Here is a 12,385-nt window from a genome sequence, read left to right as displayed (position 1 = left end):
ATCACAGACACTGGAAATTTGTGCTTAACCCCTCCTTTGAGTTATTCTTTATATTTTTAGTTATTATTTATATTTTTCATTCTAATAATTTATTATATTCAGTTTTCTGCCAAAGTCACCCAACTTGTCTTTAATTCCTTATATTTTTAATCATAATTATTTTACCATTACACCTGATAATTTGATGATCTGGATTCTCTTTGAATGTTTCTATAGTCACTTTTTGCTCCTGGGCTTTTGATCATCTCTGTTTCTGAACACCTGATTGTTTTTGATGTAGTGTTGAACAGTGTATACAAAAATTATAGACATATTTTTCAGACGATGGAAGATGTTCTTGCTGGCCAAGATTTACACTGCTTTCTGCCATGCAGGCCAGAGACCTGTAACACTGGGGACCATTAGCATAGTTTCTGATTAGACTTAATCCTAGGACAGAGCCTTATGGAATCTCCTTCAGAAAACTGTGGCATTTACCAAGACAACTCCTCCTTGGCTCTCTCTAAATTCAATTTGTTGTCTTCTAACCTCCTTGAAGCTGCTCAAAGTTCTGCTCTGCTTCTCAGCCTGTCATCTACTGATAATTCTATGAAAACAGCCATTTAAGTGCCTTAGAGAAGAAATCAGTAACCTTTATCTGTAAATGGCTAGATAGTAATACATTTCAGACTTTGAAGACCAAGAGTAGAACTTGAGTATATTGTATAGGTAAATATATAACAAGAAAGAAATCCCCTACCCTGTCCTGATTCCTAGGGAGGGCCATCCCGGGTTGTTAGCACACTTTAGGCCCAACTACCATATAGAAGAGGCATTCTCCAGATGAAAAGTGACTTCCTGGTGGACTACACAGGGAGAATAAGCTGCAAGGGCCCGAAAGTCAGTATTCGTCTCTGCCTCCCTGAAATTGAGAACCCCATTCTCTCCCCTTAGAGAGCCAAGCCATGTCCACTTGAGTAGCTGGCCAGAGTGGAGCCAATTCATGGAGCTCAGATTCTAGGTTCCTGGCAGTTGCCGAAGGCAGAGTTCTCAACTTTTAAGTCAAGACCAACATGAGCCATGGACAATGGCAACCCACAGTTATTGGCTGGGGAGGCAGAGCTGGGAATGAAGCGAGGAGTGGAGGAAGATGTCTTAGCCTGGTCTCTATGGCTTACAGCGCCAATCTTCTCAAGAGTACTTGAAAGCCACACAAAAATTCAGCAAACTAGAACAGGTAACAGTTTGCCAACCCTCGCTTAAAAGTCAACAATGACTCCTGATACCAGACTATCTACTCTATGCCCTTTTTCAAGATTTTAATTCAGAAAAAATTTTTTTAAGAAAAACACTTTACTAAAATCCAGTGGGAAGATAAATTGTAGAAACTGCATACAACATAAAACATCCAGTTACAAAGGTGCAATCTTGATAAACAACCAGCCACAGACATACTACCAAGCTATCAGTCCCAAATCCCCTCATTTGTATTGGAGGGGCTGGTTCAGCAGAGGTTCAATTGGGTCAAATTTGGTTTCCTGATTCTTTTTTTTTTTTCTAATCGTTGATTTTTCATAGAGAGAGAATGTGCATGCCTTAATGGGGCAGAGAGACAGAGAAACAGAGGATCCAAATCCAGCTCCACACTGGCAGTATAGAGCCCAATGTGGGGCTCAAACTCACCAACCATGAGATCATGACCTGAGCCGAAGTCAAATGCTTAACCAACTGAGCCACCCAGGTGCCCTGGTTTCCTGATTCTTCAGGGCTGGTCAAATGAGTTTGCATGGCATGGTTCCAAGCAAACACAAAATGACCCTTCTGAAACCATCAAGGTTCTGTGTTTTGTTTAGTAGTGATGATTTATTTGTACTCCTGACTCTGACCTATCCCTCGAGTACCCTGGAATTTGTGATTTCTCTAGTTCTTCTGGCTGCTGATGGCCCAAGTAAGACTGTGGTGCCAGAACAACAGCTCTCCTGGTCTGTGGACTTAAGCAATAACTTCTCATGGGGGAAAGGACGGGCTGAGCAGTCTACCACAAGGACCTCCTGAGTGGCCAAAGACCCTGTGGCATTGACACAGGGCCATGGGATAGAGGGCATGGCAGGCAAAGGTGCTACTCTGCAGCAGGTGCAGTGGGGTGTCAAGATTTGGACATGAGGAGCACATGAGAGAAGAGGAAGAACATTTCGGCAAAGTTCCCCATGCGAGGCACTATCAACAGCCAAGCATGGAGTAGGAACCAGCGACCTGAGGTAAGCCCCTCTTCCTGGCAGTCACTGGCCAAACTAGAGGTGCTGCTCATTCTTCTGTTTCTGACCAAAGCTGTGGATTTTCTGCACAGTTTCAGTGAGCCAGGCAACCCTGGTGAGTCCCTTGGTGGTCAGGGTTATTGGGACCTGTGTTTTCAGCCAAAGCCATGACAAGAATCTCCTGCTGCTGGAGCCTCTGCAGAGGCTGAGGGAGCAGGTCCTGAAGATGAAGGCTCACAAATTCAGGGCTGACTTCCTGAAGTCGCACAAATCTCCAGAAACATTTTTCTCTAAGTTGTTCTTGCAGGGTGGTCCAGGACCTCTACATGTTGGCAGCAAATTGAGAGTAGAGCTCTAGGTGGGGGCAGAAGCCTTCCAGCCCCTGTCCCCAGTGCCCTACTTTGGAGGTAGGGAAGCAGCTCTTGGCTGGTGTCATAAATGAGTTCCCAGGACCCAGAGTGGGCCTGGTGCTTTGCTAGTTGTAGAGTGCCCTTGGCTCTTGGAATTCCCATGAAATACATGGCCACCACCAGCTCTGGCTGTTCCTGGTAGCACCCTCGGTCTCCATCAGCTCCCAGGCAGTGCAGGCACATTTCGGCTCCCAGGCACACACTGCTATAGCACCTGGCCTCTCCTGCTGGGCTGAGGGGTCAGTGCTCTAATCCAGAAACTCTTGCTGCCTAGATAGCTTTCTCACTTCTAAACATTTTTTTTAAACGTGTGTGCAGATTTTTCTCAGTAGATTTAGTCTAAAACAGAGTTTCTCAATCTCGGCACTCTTGACATTTTGGGTCAGACACTTCATTGTGGAGGACAGTCGGATGCCTTACAGGATGGCAGCAGCTTGCCCACCTCTATCCACTGGGCGCCAGTATCACTTCCCCAGTTCTGACGAGCAAAAATGTCTCCAGACATTGCCAAATATCCCCTCAGGAGACTATTGCCCCACTTCGGAACTACTGGTAAAAAATAACTACTTTTGCATTACCAGAAGAGGAAACTGAACATATTTAAACTCCTTGAATTCTGGTTATTTTTATGCAAAAAATAAAATACAGCATTATAAGGATTATATAACCTAGAAAACGCTCGACTTAGTGTTTCATATATAAGAAACTATTTTGGGGAGCCAGACATGTGCCTAAAGATATAAAGATAGTTAATAATATATTTCGGATGGGTCAGTAAATAATAATTATTAAATGTGTCCATAACCCATGCTTGTTAATAATTTGAATCTATTACATGTTTATGAAGTTACCGGGATTTTTCTCAACTTATTTTACATTTATTATCCATTTCACCCTCAGAATAATCCAAGGAGATAGGTACATTGTTGTTCTCATCTTTAACATGTAGAAAATGAGGTGCAGAGATGTTAAGTAACTTGCCCAGTATTGACAGGAGATAAGTGACAGCACCAGAATTCCAACTGAAGCCTTCAGTCTCTAGAGACTCAGCTTTCATAGTATGCTATTTTTAAAAGAATGAAGCTTAATAATAAAAATGTGCTTTGAATTCCTGGTTGCAAGGATTTCTGGATGTGATGGATTTTATTGAATTAGTCACTGTGTTTCTCTTCAGGGTTCTTTTAATGCTTGCTCATAGCTCTTTTAAAAAGGATGAAGACTGAGTTCATTTAAGACCATTTTGTTCAGTACTTAAATAAGCTGAATGATGTTCATAATAATGAGATTTTGGATTATATGTGCAAAGATTTAAAATGTCCCAGGAGGAATTTAGTATAGAATTCATAAAATATTTCTTGACAGCTAGAGTTCTTAAGCACAATTGTGGCCAAAAAGTAATAGAATATCGAAAAGTGGAAAAATAAAAAACAGCTAACAATATGACTGCTATAATTTACCAGCATAACTTCCTAATGGGATTCAGGTCATAAATTCAATTTCCAGGTGAAAAGTCACTATTAAAAGTTGTTGAGAACCAAGCCAAGATTATTAGGATGATATAGAATGGGTAGAGATAAAGGAGAAGAGCAGACATGTTTAAGTAATATCCTCTGTTCTAAAAACCAACTGTTATTAGTTATGCATTAATATGTAAAGAAGTATAAGGTGTGCATACTACTACAAAATTTGGACCTCGGAATTTCAAATAAATGATCATGTACCTGAGGTGAAGCAGGGAAGATATGATGCAAGAAGGAGAGATATTTTACTAGTGGGCAGGCAAGGACATGGGCATATTTAAATTTGGTAAGCAGAAAGAAATATTTATTAGCGCTTATACAGTTAGAACTAGGTATGTCCAAGTACACATGCACACATGTTTACATATATATTCAAACACATTTTTGTCTGATCTAGTTTATTACCTGTTTGTTTTGTTTTGTTTTGTTTTTAATGTTATTTCTTTTGAGAGAGGAGAGAAGAGTAGAGAGAGAGAGAGAATCCCAACCATACTTCACACTCAGCATGGAGCCTGACATGGGCTTGATCCCATGAAACCATGAAATCATGACCTGAGCCAAAATCAAGAATCAGACACTTAATCACCTGAGTCACCCAGGCTCTCTGTTTATTATGCCCTAAAGATGCACTCAACAAGCCCAGACATATTTATCTTTCTAAGAACAGTAGTATAGTTATGGTATTAACATAATCTATTCCCCTAAATTACACATAGAGAGTGATTCCAGAACCCAAATGTGGGTCATTCATGTTTAACTTGGAAAAACTTTATGTCATACTCAAATAGCATATAAGATGCTATTAGGTCATGTTCGCATTAATAAATTATTATTTTATATCTCTATGTTAAACACATAGAGAAAGATAATTAAAGGAAGGAGCCTAGATTTTAAGAAATAAAATTATTTAGGGTTTCCCCAAAGCTTTGTAGCCTATGTAGAATCATGACAATATAATTTGACATTGGTCCTAGCCATGATGGTATGACCAGTACTAGCCTAGCTCTTCAAAAATAAAACAAAAAGTTTAATGAGGCAATTGTTTGCCAAAAGTGGACAAAAGGGACAAAGGATTGCAGGTTTTGAGAGTCTGGGAATACATGGAGTAAGACCCACAACATCCGTGGCTTAGTGTGTACAGGCACTTTCTAGAACACAGGAAAGCCAGGGACAAACAGAGCACGATAGTCTTTCTAAACTGAGGAAATACAGATTGGCGATATAAATCATTAAACTGACTGGAGGTTGTGGATTAGGATAGAAAACAAAAGGGAGCTGAATAGAAGGCAACTCCCAGAATCTACATGGAGTTCCTCTTACTTTGCTGGTCAAATACTATGCTGTGTGTATTTTGAGTGAGACTCTGGAAGGTCTGGAAGAGAACAGATGCTAGCCGTAAGCTAGCTGGACATTGTAGCACCTGTGCTGTCTAGGAGACACAGAGGTCCAGCAAGAACGGAAAGTCTCTGCTGAACACTTGGTACTTTGCCTGACTCCCAGGAAGTCACTTACTGATCCTAGAATAATAGGTAATACAGACTCACTCTAACAAAGCTTTTTATAAGCATGGTTACCAGTAAGGGGAGGCTTGCAAGAATGAAACTAAGCACTTCCCAGAGAAAGGCAACAGAAACTGACCACAAGAAAGCCTAGATGTTGGAATCGGTAGATGAGGTGCGTATGTATTTACATATGTCCAGAGACTTAAATGAATGTGTGTTCATAATAAATAAACAGATGAACCTGAAAAGTAAAATATTTGAATTTTTTTAATGTTTATTTATTTTTGAGAGAGAGAGAGAGACAGACAGAGTGTGAACAGGGGAGGGGCAGAGAGAGGGAGACACAGAATCGGAAGCAGGCTCCAGGCTCTGAGCTGTCAGCACAGAGCCCGACAGAGGGCTCGAATTCATGGACCGTGAGATATGACCTGAACCGAAGTCAGATGTTTAACCAACTGAGCCACCCAGGCACCCTGAAAAGTAAAATATTTTAAAAGCAAAAGGGGGTGAGTGAATGGGTTAACAACAGCTTGGAAACAACAGAAGAAAAAGAAAAAAATAGAGACTCAAAGATGCATGAGTCAAAATTAAGTGGTAAAACATAAACATAAATGGTAAAATAGAAATATAAGTATAAAACATTAAATATATATATATATGTGTGTATATATATACATATATATATAAATGGTCCCAGATAGAAGGACAAGGGAAAAGAAAAAATGCTTGAAGAAATGAGGGCTCAAACTCACCATAATTTGGTAAAAAAATAAATAAATAAATACCAAGATCCAGGAAGGCCAGCAAATCTCAGAAAGAATGTATAGAAATAAAACACATTTGGATACGTTACCTTCTAACAGCTGAAAATGATAAATCAAGGTAAAATCTTGAGAGCAGCAAGAAAAACAACACATGCGAGAGCAATGAAACAAATGACAATTGACTTTTTTTCATGTTTACTTATTTATTTTTGAGAGGAAGAGAGAGAGAGAGAAGAGAGGAGGGGCAGAGGGAGAGGGAGCGGGAGAGAGAAAATCCAAAGCAGTCTCTGCACCCTCAGCACAGAGCCCAACTTGGGACTCGAACTCACGAACCATGAGACAAAATCAAGAGTCAGATGCTTAACCAACTGAGCCAACCAGGTGCCCCCAAGTGATGACTGATTTCTAATCAGGCAGTGCAGACCAAAAAGAACATAATCTTAATAGTTAAAAAAAAAAAAACTTGTCAACTCAGAAATTTATATCAAGTGAAAATATGCTTCAAATATGAATGTGATAAGAAAAAAATTTTTAGATAAAAAAAATAACATGAAGCAAATTCATGTTATTCAAACTGAAGGAAAGTGACCAATATGGCAACTTCAATATACAGGAAGAGACAAAGAACAACAGAGATATAAATATCTGGGAGTGCCTGGGTGGCTCAGTGGATTAAGCGTCACACTCTTAACTATTCTTACATGACAGTCCAGATGGCGGCATTTCCAAACCTTAAGCTGTTAACATCCTTCTACTCTCTGAACCTTGATATGGTGACATCTGTCTCAGGGCTTCCTATCCTTATGCATTATAATAATCAACTCCCCTTTATGCAGCATTCTCCTTCTCAAGGAAGAAAATACAGTCCCAAAGTTCCCAGCCCAAGTGTGACTACATCTCTTTGGCCAAAACGTGGCTACACACCCACCCTAGACTGAATGTTGGCAAAGGAGAACAGGCCACCAATATTAGACCTGACCTGTCATGATTTAGACATTGGGCATTTTACTGTTGCTCAAACACGGGTCTATTAGTTAAAAAAAAAACAAAAAACAAAAAACAGGGGGTGGGGAGCGCTGGCTCTTGAATAGACAACCAGTAGAATGTACCACATTTGGTAAGACAAAATTAATCTGGAATTAGTGTACAGAATGGATGAGGGAGTGAGTTACAAAGGGAGGTATTAAATAAAGGGAGCGATGGACAGAGCATATGGAGGCAGATCATTAACCAGAGCACTGCCAGTAAGAGACTGCCTCAATAGTGCATGAGTATAACCTTGGAAGACATAAACTACCATCTAATGTGAAGTTATAAAAAAGAGAATGCGAGAGATCCTATTTGGTTTGTACTCTGTGTTACCAGATTGTTTAATTGCTTTAATTTCTTCATATCCCCAGGAGACCACTTAGAATTGTCTCATGTGTCTCCCAATTTAATTTCTATCGAATACTTTTAAACCTCCTTCCTATACTCTTCACCTACCCTCTGGCTTTTCTGGCAAAGGAGTGCTGGCAGTCTTGCTGCTATCTTTTACTTATTAAAATGTCTTCGTTTGCACCAGCCTAATGCAGCATTCAGCACTTGGCATGCTGCCATGTTGGTTATTCCTTTTAGCTTGGGTTTTCAATTCCTGTTTTAAAAGAACATAACACCCAGTGGGCAATATGGAGATTAGAAGCAGCAAATGACATGACAAGGGCAAAAAACATATGTTATAAACATTATACATTTCCCTACAAGGGTGGGTATGAGTGGTAGCAAAGTAAACACAGACAATAAACACTCTGCTTCATTATGCTTTCTTTGTCGCATACATTTTATTTATTTATTTATTTATTTATTTATTTATTCATTTATTTATTTAAATTCAACTTAGTTAACATTCCATGAAGTATTGGTTTCAGGAGTAGATTCATCACTTACCCAAAACACCCAATGTTCATCCCAACAAGTGCCTTCCTTAATGCCCATCACCCACCTAGCTCATACATTTCTTTTTGTAATTTTTAATTAGGCTCCATGTCCAGCCCAGAGCCCAACATGGGGCTTAAACTCAGAACCCTGACAACAAGAACTGAGCTGAGATCAAGAGTCATATGCTTCATCGACGGAGCCAAGTAGTCAACTCCATACATTTTTTTTTTTTTTAATCCATAATCATGGCTTGTGCCTAGGTCCTTCCTGTCTATTGTCAACCCAAAGAGCTATAATACAGAGAACAATACTCAAACAGGACACCTGAAGTTTTCTAATCAAATGGGAATAAGACTTCTGGAACCAGTGCTTACCAATTTATCCAGAAATCTCACTATGTCTACACTGCAGCAGAATCAGTCCATTTATTTTGCACACAGTGCTACATGTGGTCAAGTACAGCTTCCTAAAACAAAAGCCATCTCTGAACAAAACTTGATTCATAGGAGTAATCAGATTTCACCATTAAATTTATTGGGCATGTAATTTATAGGCACAAACCACAGGCAATATTGTAGGTGTGGCAAATAATTTTTAAAAATCAAAAATTAACAACCAGAGATTAAAACATACAATGGAAGCAGACACATTCTGATAAATCATAACATACATTTCTCAGTTGATATTAAGTGCTCACTGATACTTTAAAGCAATACCTGCTCTGCTTTTTTTCTTTTTTTTTTTAACTGAAAAGTTTCTTCTTAACTTCATGACAAGGGAGACCTACCAAAGCCTATCTACTCTGGAACGTTAACTTCAAAGAAAGGGAACAAATTCTAGGTCGGTAATGATCAGCTCTTTAATGTCCTTATGCTTAAAAAAATACAGTAATGCTTAAAAAAATAAATAAATAAAAACAAAAACAAAAACAAAAAAAATAACTTAGGCTCATTGTTGAAGTCTCTTCCAATTGTATTAAGAAATAGGTATCTGGGGCGCCTGGGTGGCTCAGTTGGATGAGCCTCCGACTTCGGCTCAGGTCATGATCCCGCATCCTGTGAGTTCGAGCCCCACGTCAGGCTCTGTGCTAACAGCTCAGAGCCTGAAGCCTGCTTCAGATTCTGTGTCTCCCTCTCTCTTCCCCTTCCCCGCTCATGCTCTGTCTCTCTCTGTCTCTCAAAGATGAATAAACGTTAAAAAAAATTTTTTTTAAAGAAATAGGTATCTCGTTTCTTTATTTTCCTCAGACCATAGTAATGAGCTCTGAAAAAATTTATAACAAATATTAACTTAAAATATAAATTCTTGCATAAAGATAGACTAACATAATATAATCATTTTCTTTGCTACATGACTTTATATATATTCAATCTACATTTTATATGATTTTAATATATTTTTTAATGTTTTACTTCTAGAAATTGGTAGATACTATGTCCCAAGTTGCCGTACTGATTAATTTTTCTTCCAACAAATGGAAAACAGAAGATGGAGAGTAAAATATGTCTTACAGCCATGTAGCCACTTTAGCCATATCCTGGGTGAAATAATGTGCCTTTTTAAAAGCAGTACTAATGATCAATATGGGGGTTTTGTACGTTATCAGTAGGATGGTAACCCAAAGCTTTCATCAATTTACCTTTTCCTGATCCAATTACAATACAAAAATATACATAATGTACTAATTCAAAAGCTCTCCATGCCAACAAAAAATATCGATGTCTAAATACATAGCACCAAGACTAAATACCTAACACCGACTAAAGGTTAAAGAGGTATCTTTTGTTTTTCCCCTGTTGACAAAAGACCCCATCTGCTGGTTTCTATCATCAAAACAGCTTCCAGACAATTCATTAGGAAAACTAAATACTTAGCAACCCATACTACTTTTGTACACAGATATATTGACTCCTCCTCCAGCACCGTGTCCCTGGACACCTAAACATTATTGAAGTCCTTTATATTACGCATGTTTAAACAAAGGTATGTACGAGTCTAAGAATTTCCCAAAAGAATTCATAAACCATTTCAGTGCAGCAATTAAAGTAAAATGGAAGAGCAATAAAAGATTTTAGCCATGTGATCTTGTGAGCCTCACAGGAAAGGAGGAAGTTTCAACAGGAAGTGACTTGGACACTGCGAGTTTATTCTTCCTCCCTATGTACCATGTTTCATATTCTGGAAAAGAAGCATCAACTTCAAATATATATATATATATATATATATATATATATATATATATATAAAACTTCAAATATAAATATTATATATACATATATATGTATGTACTATAAGTACTAAAATAAATTTCATGTTAAATAAAAATGTTAGATCACTTCAAAACAACTCAGAACTCAGGGGAGATGATGCACAAAAGAGCATACTTCTACTCACATTGTTTATTCCTTTAAGACATATTTATTGTGCAACAAACACTGAAAACTCTAGACGCCTAGGGAGAATATACGACGAAGAGGCATGATAATTGCTCTCCAAGGACTCTTCACTTTGCCTTCAATTTTATACAGACCCCTTTCACACACTCTTAAGGTTTGCAACTTGAAGTTCTTGAAGCACTAGCTAAAATGTTGTCTTTATTAGCAGAAAAATATTATTGTAGCCAAAAAGTTAAAATTATGAATTTTTTTAAATTATCTATTTCCCCTTCTTGAGTGACCAGAGAATAAGGAATCAATTTGTTACTTCCTTTTGCAGTTTCCAGAAGCCCCCCAAATTATCTTCTCAATTCTAATTCTACTTTTGTGATGGTTCTTTTTAAACTCCTACTTCAGCTTCACTACACCAAACACACTCCTCCAGTGTTGCTGTCTCATGGCTCAAGACGGATTTTCTACACTTTTCCTTTGAACAAGTTCCGGAAATTCAGAGGGCTCATGATCTTAAATCAAGTAACTATCCCCATGGCTGTGGTGTTGGAAAGCAAGACAATCACTTTCTAGGAACTTGCCTTTTGTCACTTTCACAATTACCTAGTCTTTGTTTATCTGAAGAAAGTTGAGGGGCTCCTGGGTGGTGCAGTCGGTTGAGCTTCTGACTCTTGCTAACGGTGCAGGTCGTGATCTCACAGTCATGAGATTAAGCCCCGTGTCAGGCTCTGCAATGAACATGCAGCCTGCTTGGGAATCTCTTTCTCTCTCCCCCCTCCTCTGCTCATGCTCTCTTTCTCAAAATAAATAAACACTTAAAAAATAAAGTAAATTAGTAAGTTGTGTAAGAGACTTCAGATGCCTAAATGTCAGATGGGTTCCTTTTTTACAGAGAAAATAAAGAGTATTTCAGTAGAATGATAATCCACTTTATGCAGAAACTAAGCAAACACATGAAATTCTTGTAACCAAGTGAGGGAGTGAGGTTTCACTGGTAAATAAAATTATTTCAAATTGCTCAGATTTATTTTAAGTCAGCTTTGGAATCATTTAAAAATCATAACATATGCAAGTCCTGCGCTAGTCCAGCTGCTTAATTTTCCAGGATTATTTATAAATCACTTTTGTTCAATAAGTAAAATTACCTTCCCTGCTAAATTTGAATCACCAGACACTTCCAAAATATTTCTCAAACCAGCAACTGTTTTCTCATTCGCTACTTGGCATGTCTTCAACAACTTATTTAACACTTGTAGCAGTGTCTCAAAGATCTGATCCATCGTGTTGGAGTGATTTGTTTTCCCACTGCAGCATCGTTTGATTTCCAACAGACAGTATTTCTGCAAATAAGCTTCAGAAGTGTGAAGCGCCTCCATCACAGTCATGCACAAATGTGCCCAAACCTAACAGGCATGAAATAGTTAAATGGCAAAGCCCTAAGCAGCTGCAGCCAACAGCGACACATGATACGGTCCAAGAAATAACCTGAGAGACACTCCTTTGATTAATGCACTGAAAGATACTGAAATACTTGTTCTCTTTCTGCCAAAAGCCAGAATGGTTTAAGACTGTTGGTCAAACCGAAATGATCATAAGAATCACCTAGGCAGCATTTTAAATCTAGAGATTCTTGGGTTCCATGCCCGGCAAT

General features: G+C 38.6%; 1 pseudogene; it reads right to left on the bottom strand.

Annotated features, from left to right (window-relative positions):
• Nucleotides 1-1,899: 1,899 nt before the first annotated feature.
• On the bottom strand, nucleotides 1,900-12,119 carry LOC123578724 (annotated as a pseudogene).
• Nucleotides 12,120-12,385: the final 266 nt, after the last annotated feature.

This window comes from Leopardus geoffroyi, chromosome A1, assembly GCF_018350155.1.
Source record: "Leopardus geoffroyi isolate Oge1 chromosome A1, O.geoffroyi_Oge1_pat1.0, whole genome shotgun sequence".
NCBI lineage: Eukaryota > Metazoa > Chordata > Mammalia > Carnivora > Felidae > Leopardus > Leopardus geoffroyi.
This window is presented reverse-complemented; position numbering and strand designations above follow the sequence as displayed.